We start from the raw sequence: 11,912 nt of genomic DNA on the forward strand, positions 1-11,912 counted from the left end.
ACTGATTAAAAGAAGTGGCTGCTCAGCATCTGTTCAGGAGATTCTGGGTACTCAGCTGCTAAACGAGAGTAAATTCAGCATGTGGCTAGAAGCGCCTGCTACACAGTCTCTAATGCTCATTTCAGCTCAAGAAGGGCATTTCGGATATGTTTCTTTTGAAGCCTAGAGGGATGGTTGCAGGTATGAAGCAGTTTGTATACCTTCTACTGAATTATTAGTCAATAGTGAAATTATTTTATCTGCTTCTATTATTTTACAAAAGGAAACAGTATTTCACAAGGATTAATCTGTGCAAATATTAACTGCCAACCACTTGTGTTGTCGCAGATCCGGCTCTATAATGCATTATCAAAGCCTTTTTAACGAATGCGTAAAGGCTTCTTCTACCTGTAATTTTCCTTTGTGAAAATGTGCCTTTACCAGCAACTATTGTCTATGCAGTGAATTAATTATACTCAACAATTAAATCATAAGACATTTCTCTCCCGAATAATCTATGAATTTGAGTTCAGCATTTTTATAGGGACTTTTTGTGCCTATATGGAGAGTATTCGAATACCAAAGGACACAGCAACTTTAAATGCCATTTCTGGGGTTTTATGAAAAAGCAATATAGGAGAGTAAATATTCAACAACTAAGAACCCCCACTTAAAATAAATAAATAAATGCAAACAGAAAAGCTAAACCAGGGAGTAAAGGTAAGGGGTAAACACGGTAGACGTAGTATTTGTTCCTGAAAATGCTCACCAGCATGTTTTTAGGCAGGAATATTCTGCTATCTTAAAAGAAATGTACCATAATCAGCCATCAGTGATTCCTCTTCGCTCAGCTTCCCAGGTAGAATTAAAATGCAGTCCCAGAGCCATCAAGACATGAAAACTGAACCCTCTCACTGCAGATAATCAGCATTGAAGAGCAGCTAACTTCTTAAATAACCACAATTAAATTTCACACACTCTCCTCTTCTCCCTTCCTGGTTTTCAAATCCAGAGTTATTTATCAGAGCAGAAAAACTGGAGGCTGCATCTCTAGAAGGCAGCCAGGCACTCCTAACACTAATTAGTGTTAGCCACCTCTGAAAAGAACCCCTGAATCCTGCAGCTCAAAAATCGCCCTGCTCCTGCACCCTCCCCTCTCCATACACACCAGCACCTGGCCGGTATCAGCAGCCTGAGAGATAACAACCTTCCTGCCCTGACCCCCAGCAGACAGCACTAAAGTGGAATTTGCCAAACTTTCCAGAAAATCAAGTGAAAAAACACAGGGGTGATGCAAGTGATTTGCTTTTGTCTGTGTTTAAACCTCTAGCATACACCACCACAAAATGCAGTCTGGAAGCTGCTGAGTCCGGAAGCCTCAGTGCTCAAACAGAAGGCTCAGAAAAGAATGGAGATTTGCAGATCTGATAATGAGCCAGTTAATGACATAAATGATACCTCAAGAACCTCACTAAACCATCCAGGTCCTACAATTTAATCTGTAATAAATACTCCTGCATCATTGCGAGATGGCTGCTCATAATGGCAAATGAAATATGCTGGTATGATAGGTACAATAAATCTGGTTTTTCCTATGGTTCCCTCAGGCTAGAACAATATGTAACCACAGCGCGCAGTGTCAGGATGAGCAGATCTCAAAGCCATCATAAAATCTAAATGGGGACTAATTAGGAGGCCCTTCCCTTCCAGAGTTACTATTTCTATTGACATTTTCCATGCATGAGCCCCTCCATAACATCATAAGTCACCAAGATAAGAACTCCCTAGATTATAGGGAAAAAGCTTTAATGGAGAAGTTGAACTCAAAGGCGATGCATAAATTTTCCTTTTGATACGATGGGAAGTCTGTGTTCAGTACTTTCTTTACAAACTTTCGAGCCATGAACAGGGTACTTTTTAATCCCTCTGCATACTTTCCTAATGCCTGGCTGGTACCCATCTCTCTGTGGCTAGAGTGTGAGTGTTAGGTGGTGCCCAGGAGGACATTGAAAGAAGAGTGGGCTGCTTGTAAAACTGATGGCTGTGGGTCAGCAGGGCATCAGGGGGTGCACGTGGCCAAGTTGGCTTCTGATTCAGAGCCTTTTGACTTGAAGGCTGGGACTTTACTAAAGGTCACTGAAGATTACGCTTTCCCAAGGCTCTTCCAACCAGGAATTGAGCAGGTCTCCCTAAACCTGCCCTTTCTATGCAAGGAAGTGAATTAATTCCTTAGATGAGCCAGGATGCCACAGGTCTTTGGTAAAAGGTGAGATGGGTCTAGAGGTAGTGGTGGTGGGGGTGTCACCTTTGTGAATGGAGTGATGGGTGGGGGGCGGTGAGAAGGAGATCTTTAGGCTCTTCAAAAGTGGTAAGGTGGTGGAAAGAAATCAGGGCATTAGTGTCAGATGGACCTTCTCTTTGCTGCCTACCAATGAAATTAATTAATTTACTTTTTTTGAGAAGTAGCACCTTCCTTTACAAATGGGAATAAAAACACCTGCTCCTTTAGGGACGTTATCAGGGTTAAAACATGAATGAAGGCGTTTTTGGGTTTTTTTTTCTTGCATGGCAGGCATGGGAAACCGAACCTGGGTCTCCGGCATTGCAGGCAAGAATTCTACCACTGAGCCACCATTGCACAGCCCTGAAGGCATTTTTTAAATGGTGATTAATATTATTAAGAAAGTTATTACTTAGCTACAAAAAGTATAATTAATATTAAGAAAATACCATGCAAAGAGGAAAGGTAATCTAATATGCTCTTTTTCCTCATTTGTGTGTGTGTGTGTTATGGAAGGAAAACCAAATATTGTTGGGGTGAGTGTCTGATGAACTGTTAGTCCTATACTAAAAAGCCATGTTGCTATTCCCAGTTTAATTACTTGCAAGAGTTATCTGACTCTTGTATTTATTAAAATGTTTTTGGTTCTGGATGAAAAGCTAAGCAGTGACTGCAGAGCAGAGGCAAAGCCATGGAACTGTCTGTCAACATGGCAGCTCTTCGGAGTTCTATATTCTACTAACAACCCGATAACAGTCCGGGTTTGGGGCTCCTAACAATCCTCAGACATTATCTAATCCAGACAGAGAGTCAGCAACACTCCGTGATAAGGTGGTGGAAAGAAATTAGGACATTAGTGTCAGATGGACCTTTTCTTTGCTGCCTACACCATGCATGAAAAGCAGGTAACATACAACTCTCCATTTGGGGAAGTGAAGTTAGCTATATTATCTAATGCTTTAGCCGCTAGTGAAATAAACACATTCTTCTATAGATCATGCAATATTCTATGTGATAGATTAAAGACTCTCTAGTAGCATTTGGTGAATGACTTTAGCTACAAATGCTTCATGAATGAGTTTAAAATTAAACTGATAGTATCTCAGAACAGAAATGCTACAGTTTTATGCGTACATTTATTAACTTTAAAGGTATAAATAAGCTTCTTCTTTGGATAATTTCTTATCTTCCATTGGGACTGAGTTTTATCTTATTTTAATTGTTTGCTGTCAATAGGGCTTGTATAAACTTTTCTAAAATCACTTTATATGTTTATCTCAGCTATCAAAATATTGAAAATTGTGAAAATATAAAACATTGTTTTACATTTTTAAGGAAAAGAGCATTACTACCTGCAAGCATTTTAGGGACATCAAGAGAATGGGGATAAAATGTATTTTTGAGTTCATATAGAATTCAAACTTTATAGTTCTTTATGGAGTTAAAACCATACATTGAATTTGAAATATATAAGAAATACAAATTAAATTAGATTGTATTAGAGCCTGGCACATACATGTTGCATGATTTTAACAAGTTACTCCCTTTTTTGCTTCCTACCACAACAGTGTTATTAAAATAATTATGATGAATGCAGTCTATACACTGAATCCATCACAGAAGTAACCACTGATATTATTGGAATAGTTGTATCACTACAATCTTAGTTTGAGGAATAAGAGGAAACACTGTTTCACGCTAGTAGTTTTCAAATACTAGCAATGTGTCCTAAGCCCTGGTCAGGCTGTAGATGTTCAGCACCAGCTGAGGGATAAGAAATGTTCTTTCATAAATTGAGACCTAGATAGGAAAAGGGAAGCTGAAGGTCTTTGTGAACTGAGATGTCCTAGGCTTACAGCCCCAAGTTTAGAATTGAAAATTAACTCCCTGAATTCCATACTGCTGTTTTCATGGGGCTTCCAATATACAGATTAGTTTGGCTCTTACTGACCCAGGGTCAATCCTGAGGTTTCAAGTGCTTAGTAGCTACAGTTCACTTATTCAATTAATTGCATCAAGCAGAATGCTGGGCAATTCAGCAGTGAGTACAACAGACCTTGCCTTCATAGGGTTTATATTTTATTGTAGGGAGAAAGACAATAAATAAATATAGAAGTAAATACATAGTATGTCAGGTGGTGATAAGTGCTATGAAGACAAATGAGACAGTGTTAGAGGGACAGAAAGCGGGGGAGCAGACGAGGGGCACTGATATTTTATATGGGACATTCAAGCCTCACTAGGAAGATGACATGAGCAAATATCTAAGAAAATGAGGGAACCAGCCCCATGAATTTCTGGAAGCAGAACTTTCCAAACAGAGGATACAGCAAGAGCAAACATCTTGAAGTGGAGCCATGCATGGTGGTGTCTTTAAAGAAATGCCAGGAAGTTGATGTAGCTGGAGCAGAGGAAAGCAGGAGGAAAGGAAGTAAAGATGGTGTAAGGGGCCAACTGGTCTCCCTGGTGGGCCTTTGTAAGGAGTATGGCTTTTACTTTGAGTGAGGAGTGACAGAATCTGATTTTCATTATTAGTATATCACTTGGACATTTGTATTGAAATTAACCTGGGGGTAGGGAAAAGGTGGGCAGCCTGGATGAAGCAGGGAGAATAGTTAGATGGCTACTTTATAATCTGGGTGAGAGGTACTGGGTCCTGGGACTAGGCTGATAGGACTTGGGGAAGTGCTCAGATTTTGGATATATTTTGAAGGTAAAATGTATAGAATTTGTGAAAGGTTTGTATATACATGTGAGTAAAAGGCAGGAATGAGAAAAGGAAGGACTGAATACCTTTTCACAATTTTATTTTATAATAAACATTGATCATCATCTCATGCTAATATAGGAAGTCAAAACAATTATTTTGTTATAGTACATGGTCTTTTAAAGTATACACATATTCATTCACTCAACAGATGTCGATAGGGTACCTACTGTGTGCCCTGCAAATGCTAGATGTTAGAGAGACAATGCTGAATAAAGCAGGAAAGGACCCTTATTCTCTGAGATCATCTTTTAGGGGGGAAAGATGAGCAGACAACAAAAAAGGAACTAATCAATAAAGAAGATGTGGTATTTGTTGTGAAATAACTAGGAATGTTGACTTGCTTGAGAGAAACATCCACAGTCATGAATAATCTTTAGGCTCACTTAGCTGCTCAAAAATTTCTTCCCACACCAGTGTGAACATGCTTTGTACTGAATATGTGGCATTAAACTCTAATGAAGTCAGTATTCCAAACCTATATCAAAGAATTACAAACTAATTTGAAGTATTTACTGATATGCAAAGAAAATACCCCAACTCTAAAGAGAGGTAGAAAAAAAATATCATGCTTGAACTGTACCAATTTAGAAAGTCCTATTAAGATTCTTCATTTTAAGCTAGGAAAAATAATTCACTACTAAATATAAAGATGGCAACTCTCAATGAAAGTTGGCTTTGTACCAAAGGTCTGTTTAGCGAAGTTGGATAATTCAGATGCTGAAATCAATTTTGGGGGTTTGGATTATTTGCTTAGGCTAAACTCATTTGATAATTCCTTCACAACTTCTTTGGATGACCTTATTTAACCTCACACTTTTAATTGTAATTCATATACTGAGAACATCCAGATATCTATTTCTAGCTCTGAGGATCCACTGACCTTCCAGCTCATGTACCTAAGTGTTGGCTGAATATATACGCCAGGATGACACATAGATACTTCAAAATCTGCATGTCATCACATTGCCAATTCTACATGTATTTAAGCTAGCTTGGCTAGTTTTCACTTCTGGATTTTCTCTCATGTAATTATCATCAAACCATCCCACTTACCATCAAACCAGAAACATAGGAGACATACTAAACTCCTTCATCTTCCACATCCTTTAAACACAAACAATAATAACCCCCTTGTGGTGTTCCAGGCCCAGATCCCCTCATAAACAGAAATTAAGCCCCAGGCATGTAAAGATCCCTGGGACAAAGATCAAGAAAGAAAACAAATTCCCTGGGGGGAAAAATATAATCACAGATATAAAACAGGACTGATGATATCTTAGTCTTAAACATCAATCTTAATGAATCATCAGGTCTTAAGCCACTTGAATGATTATACCTGAGGCCCAATGTCCTCATTCTACTTGGAGGGTCTTTGTTCTAAAATCATTTACATATTACTTCTTGTACTCCCTGCCCCTTTGTGGAGCGCTGACCCTCCAGATGGCCACCACCAGAGAATCTCTCCTGTTCATAAGTCCTAATAAATCTATGTCTACTTCTGGGCCTGGTGTGTTTTTCGGTCTTGTGACAGCACCAGCTTGTGCTTTGCACAAACTTGTCTGGGCCTGGACACCCTTAATAGTAATACCTTTTAGTCAGCATGTACTGGATTAGGCTGTAATAATAAATGACACCAAAATCTCAGTGGCTTAATACAATAAAAGTTCATTTCTCATTCTCCAAAGGTCTTTTGCACTAGCCTTCTTTAGGAAGATTCAGCATTCCACCCTCCTTTTATCTTATGAAATCTCCATCAGTACTTATGATTCCACAGACACCATTGCAGGGGACAGAACAATGGCATGTCACACACAGGTTCATTCATGTTTTGTCCCAGAAGTGACATGTGTCCTTTCTATCCATAGCCTATTATCCAGACCTAATGACTTGGCACCAGTGGCCCCATAGCACAGTACTTGAGAACTGCAATTTTACATGTGCCCCAAAGGGGAGATAAACATGTCTTAAATCTATCTACCCTGCTTCCAGTGTCTCAGTGTCTCCCCTTATGTATAGGACATAATTCATTATCTAGAGCTCTCTGGATCCTGCTCTTCTATACTCCCCGTCTTCTAGTAGCTTGATCATACAGGAGAGAATTTGCCTGTCAGGCTTTCTCCCTTATGCATCTAGATAGCATGCAAGGATCGTCAGGATAGAATGCTGGCCTCATCTTCTCCAGAAGCTGTCATTGGTTCTCGGATTGGGCCGTGTATAGTCTTCAGTGCTCCCTGTGCTCTTAGAACATTTATTTATAATGACATTTCTCACATCATCACATCAAAACATTTTTATGTAGCTGCCAAATTCTAAACACTGAATTGTAACATCCGCAAAGGCAGATAACATGTGTAATTCACCTTTGTATCCCTGGCACTTGCTACAGTACCTGACATATGGTAGGCATTTAATAAATATTAGGTGAATTAAGTCATCATTTAGATCCTACTAAAGTTTAGATCCTACTACCTTATTTGAAATCTGAATATACATAATATTTGGAGATGTTAAAAACAATCACATGCACAAGAAAATCTTGCAGTTTGTTATAGGAAAGGGACTAGCTTTCACAGTAATTTTTTAGTTTCCAAGTTGCTGAAACAAATGCCATATAATGAGTTGGATTAAACAATGAGAAATTATTGGCTCATGAGTTTGAGGTAAAGAGGAGTTCAAAATCAAGGCATCAATAAGACAATGATTTCTCCCTGAAGATTGTGGAATTCTGAGGCTGGATTGGCTGGCGTCAGTGATTCTTGAGTCCTTGGCTTTTCTGTCACATGGCGATGTCCTTTCCTTTCTCTTCTGGGTTCCACTGACTTTCAGCTTCTGTTTTTCCACATCGATTTCTCTTTATAAAGACTGAAGTAAGAGGAGAAGGTCCAACCTCATTCAGTTGGGCCACACCTTAACTACAAATAATGTCTTCAAACAGACCTATTCCTGTGAGTATGAAAATAGATTCATACTCACAGGAATGAATTAAGGATAAGAACACTGTCTTTTTCTAGGGCAAAGAATTAAAACTACCACACCGGTAACTGATGCTAATTAACTTGTTTTTCTGCTGTAGTCTCTAGATGGAAATCCAGTTTTGTAGAGGGAGGTACAGTGCTAGAATCCCAATTCAGTATGCTTCCCTTTGAAAATAAATGGGCTGTTTACTGCCTTTACATAGTGGTAGGTTTAGAAAAGACTTTCTGAGCTCTCTGCTGCAGACAAATTACTAAACGCAAGGAATTCTTCATGAGTTACTACATCATCCTTCAGTCCGGATATAGAAATCTAGAAGCAATTTGTGAAAAGTCAAGAGCAACCACAACAGAACTTATGCAAGATAGATATATCCAAAGATACATCCAAAGATACATGCTCACAGAAAACCCAGAGAAAATTAAGAATCAGCCAAATAGGAACTCCTGGGCCCCTTAGATTATAGTAATCTTCTTTGCAGTCATAAGTAAAATAGTCAATGTATTCGTGCATAAGATCTATTCTAGTATTTGTAAGACATAGATTTATTTACTGGGCAATTATATTTAAGATAAATAGAGACATTTAAATACATTTAAAATTTATAAAACAAATATGGGTGGATGAATTCATTTACAGGGGCCCACTTTCCTTATTTTTATGATGAAGTGGTTGGAATAAATGATACATATGAATTAATAATATCTTAGGACTTTATGAATAAAGGTGCAGATATATGAGTGTAAAATGAAATGGATTGGCAAAGCTGACAATTTGGAAAAATTGGTTAAGGATAACTAAAATTCCAAAACATATTCATAAAGAAATAGAAGTTCTGGATTCAAAATAATTATAGCATTGGCTAATTTTTATCGAATTCTTATTATGTATTTGTTATCACTATAAGCATTTCACATGCCTTATTTGATGAATCTATGCAACAACACTGCTAGGTTAGTACTAGTAGTATCCCCATTTTAGAGATGAGGAAACTGAGTCTCAGAGAAGTAAAATAATTTCTCCAAGGTCGTAAAGCTAACAAGTACAGATGCATAATTTGGAAGTAGGCAGTTTGCCACCAGAGCCCAATCTATTAACCAACATAATATTCTGTCTTCTACTAAAGCTGAACATCTTTTCCTTCGACTTTTCTCTCAAGTCATTTTAGTCTATTGAATCACAAACATTTAAAAACTTATTCAATTTTGTGATGTAATACCTTTTTGATGTACTGAACTTAAAAAAAAAAAACACTGGCCATGTCAAAAATGGGTAGGCATTTTTAATGCCCAACCCTAAATCACTTTGCTTTAGGGTCTTCTTTGTGGGCATGATGTTTTTGTTCTTCATTTGGGTCAAATTTACATTATCTCAGTTTGCAAGTTAATTTTTTTTCCCCAGATGACCTATAGTATCAAGTCCTAATGACAGCCATCAGGCCCTTGGAATGTTGCCTTCTGATGATTAACCTTTGGGATGCCTAAGGTCATTCTGATAGAAGGTCTAATATTTTAAAATGCAAATCTGGACATCTGGAATGTCCAAGTGGATGATCATCACTTTTTTTCTTTTAAATATGAAACACTTCACGAATTTGCTTGTCATCCTTGTGCAGGGGCCATGCTAATCTTCTGTGTGTCTTTCCAATTTTAGTATATGTGCCACCTAGGCAAGCACGATAATCATCACTTTTCAAAACTAATGATTCACATGGAATTTTTTCTTTTAAAAAGCACTACATTTCTCCTTTCCTCTGGTCCAAATCACTTGTTTGGTATCAAGTGCCATTCGAATATACATATTAGACTTCCAGCAAAGCTGGCATCAGAACAGACTTTCAAAGTCTGAAATTTATAAGAATCAGATAAGTGACCACTGTGAAAAATTGAGGTTGATGTATTGGCTAAGAAAGTCTAGGTTATGCTACTATAGCAAAAACCTCCATATTTTCAGTTGCTTAACACAACAGTAGTTTATTTTCAGTAACACTAAATGTTTAAACAGCTTTGGGTATATAACTGGTGGTGGAGGTGAGGGTTCTGTTCAAGAACTGAGGTAGATGGGTAAATCATCTCAGCACATACTTCAACATAAACCATGGAAAGGAAAAGAATGTGCTGAATGGTGCACTGATTCTTAAAGCTTCTACCTGGCAAAAATACAAATCACTTTCTATTCATTTCATTTGTCAAAGCAAGTCATAAGGACAAACCTAAATTCCAAAGAATCAAGTTAAAGAAAGCAAAATCCTACCATGGTTCTAGAAAGAAAGAAGCTGGAAATACTTCATGAACAGTTGTCAGGACTGCCACGGTATAGAAGGCATACCTGAAAGATCTAACAAACTTCAAAAAAATTCTAGCAGCTAGAGCATAAAGTGAAGAAAGAGATTTGCGCATAATACAAAACTTCCCTTCAAGACAAGTGCATTATTATAGAACCAATTCATCTGCCTTAATTTCAAGGAATAAGAACTGAAATTGTGAGAATGTCATGGACTTTGAAAGGCAAACTCACCAGGGACGAGACCAGACTAGGAGCTCAGGCAAAGGTTTTATTTCAGGGAGAAACAGAGCTGCCCAGGCAACATTTCAAAAGAGAAATGGTTGCCCCTAGGTGGCAGGGGATAGGGTTTTTATGGCTTAAGGTTGAGGACTCAGGGCAAGGGTTAGGTGAATCTCTACTGTCTAGCTTTCAGGATTAGGTTGGGGGCAAGAATTAGGTAAGATTCTATTATCCAGTTTTCAGAATTAGGGGGTTAGGTTAGGAGTTGGTAGTGCCTCACTCTAAAGTTAAAATTTAAGCACTGCCTGAAGCATGCAGGGTTGTAATTGCCTTCTGCCAGAGGATGGAGGTTGAGTAAGGAGGATTATAATAAGAGAGCAGTTGCTAGAGAGTGAAAAGGTGAGGGGTAGGTTAGGAGAGCTGTTTGAAATATTTGCCAGGCCACCATGGGGGGAAAGGTGTCCTGTTCTCCACGCCTAACGGAATTAAAGATGGGAGGCAGTCGATTTTAGCTGGAAAATGACTAACAAGCCAAAGACATACAGATGGGCTGAAAGAGGAAATAAAGTATAGGCTTCTTTTCCTCTTTCCCCAACTCTGACTTCTTAATTGCATTGTAGTATTTCTCCAAAATGGGAGAAATCTTCCTAATTTGGAGGGGCAAACTTAAGCCAGGGATGGATGGCCACCATTATAGTTACCCAATTTTTAAAACTGTGGCCCAACAGCATCAAAGTTGCACAGAGGTAAATAATTGCACCTTCATAAAAACTTTGAGATTTTGTTAACCTGTTCTCTCAAAAATATGGCTCACCCCAAAGAGAAGAATTATACTTAGAACTGGAGGGAAAACTACCTGGTAAGGACAAAGTGCTTTTCAAATTTAGCATAGAGAAAATAAGAGGGAGATGAGGTGTAGAATAGAAGTCAGACTAATCTGAAAATGAGGTAGATACTTTTGCATCTAGCCATATGCCTGTTATTAGTCTTCTCAGTGTAGACAACTAGAAAATTTACAAAATAATCAGTTTTAGATGTTTCAGGACTGTAGACTGTGAAGGGAGGGAAATAATTCTGGTGAAAGCCATAATTGCCCCACTTTGTGTCTGGAGGGGTTTTCTAGCCTACAGTGTCAGGAAGGAGGGCTCAAACAGAGCACAGCAGCCTCATAGAGTTTCAAGAGTCAGAGGCCAGTGTTCAGCTATGGAAGCAGCTGAAATAGTGGGGCAGGGTACCAGAGAGGAAAAAAAAGTTATTCAGAGAAAAAACAAAGAAATCTGTTTAGGTTTTTTTTTTTTTTTTTTTTTTTTTGCGGGGAGGGGGCGCATTCTTTGGCATAATGCTATGCTAATCATACTCAGGGCAAGGTTCTACAAGATGATCCAAAAAACAACTACCAGGAAA

The 11,912-nt window shown here is 38.3% G+C and overlaps 1 non-coding gene across 1 annotated transcript; it reads right to left on the bottom strand.

Moving 5' to 3' along the window:
• Positions 1–9,573: 9,573 nt before the first annotated feature.
• On the bottom strand, positions 9,574–9,680 carry LOC143678437 (U6 spliceosomal RNA). The gene has a single exon (XR_013173247.1). It is a non-coding gene; the product is annotated as a U6 spliceosomal RNA (small nuclear RNA).
• Positions 9,681–11,912: the final 2,232 nt, after the last annotated feature.

This window comes from Tamandua tetradactyla, chromosome 3 (genome assembly GCF_023851605.1).
Source record: "Tamandua tetradactyla isolate mTamTet1 chromosome 3, mTamTet1.pri, whole genome shotgun sequence".
In the NCBI taxonomy this organism is placed as follows: Eukaryota; Metazoa; Chordata; class Mammalia; order Pilosa; family Myrmecophagidae; genus Tamandua; species Tamandua tetradactyla.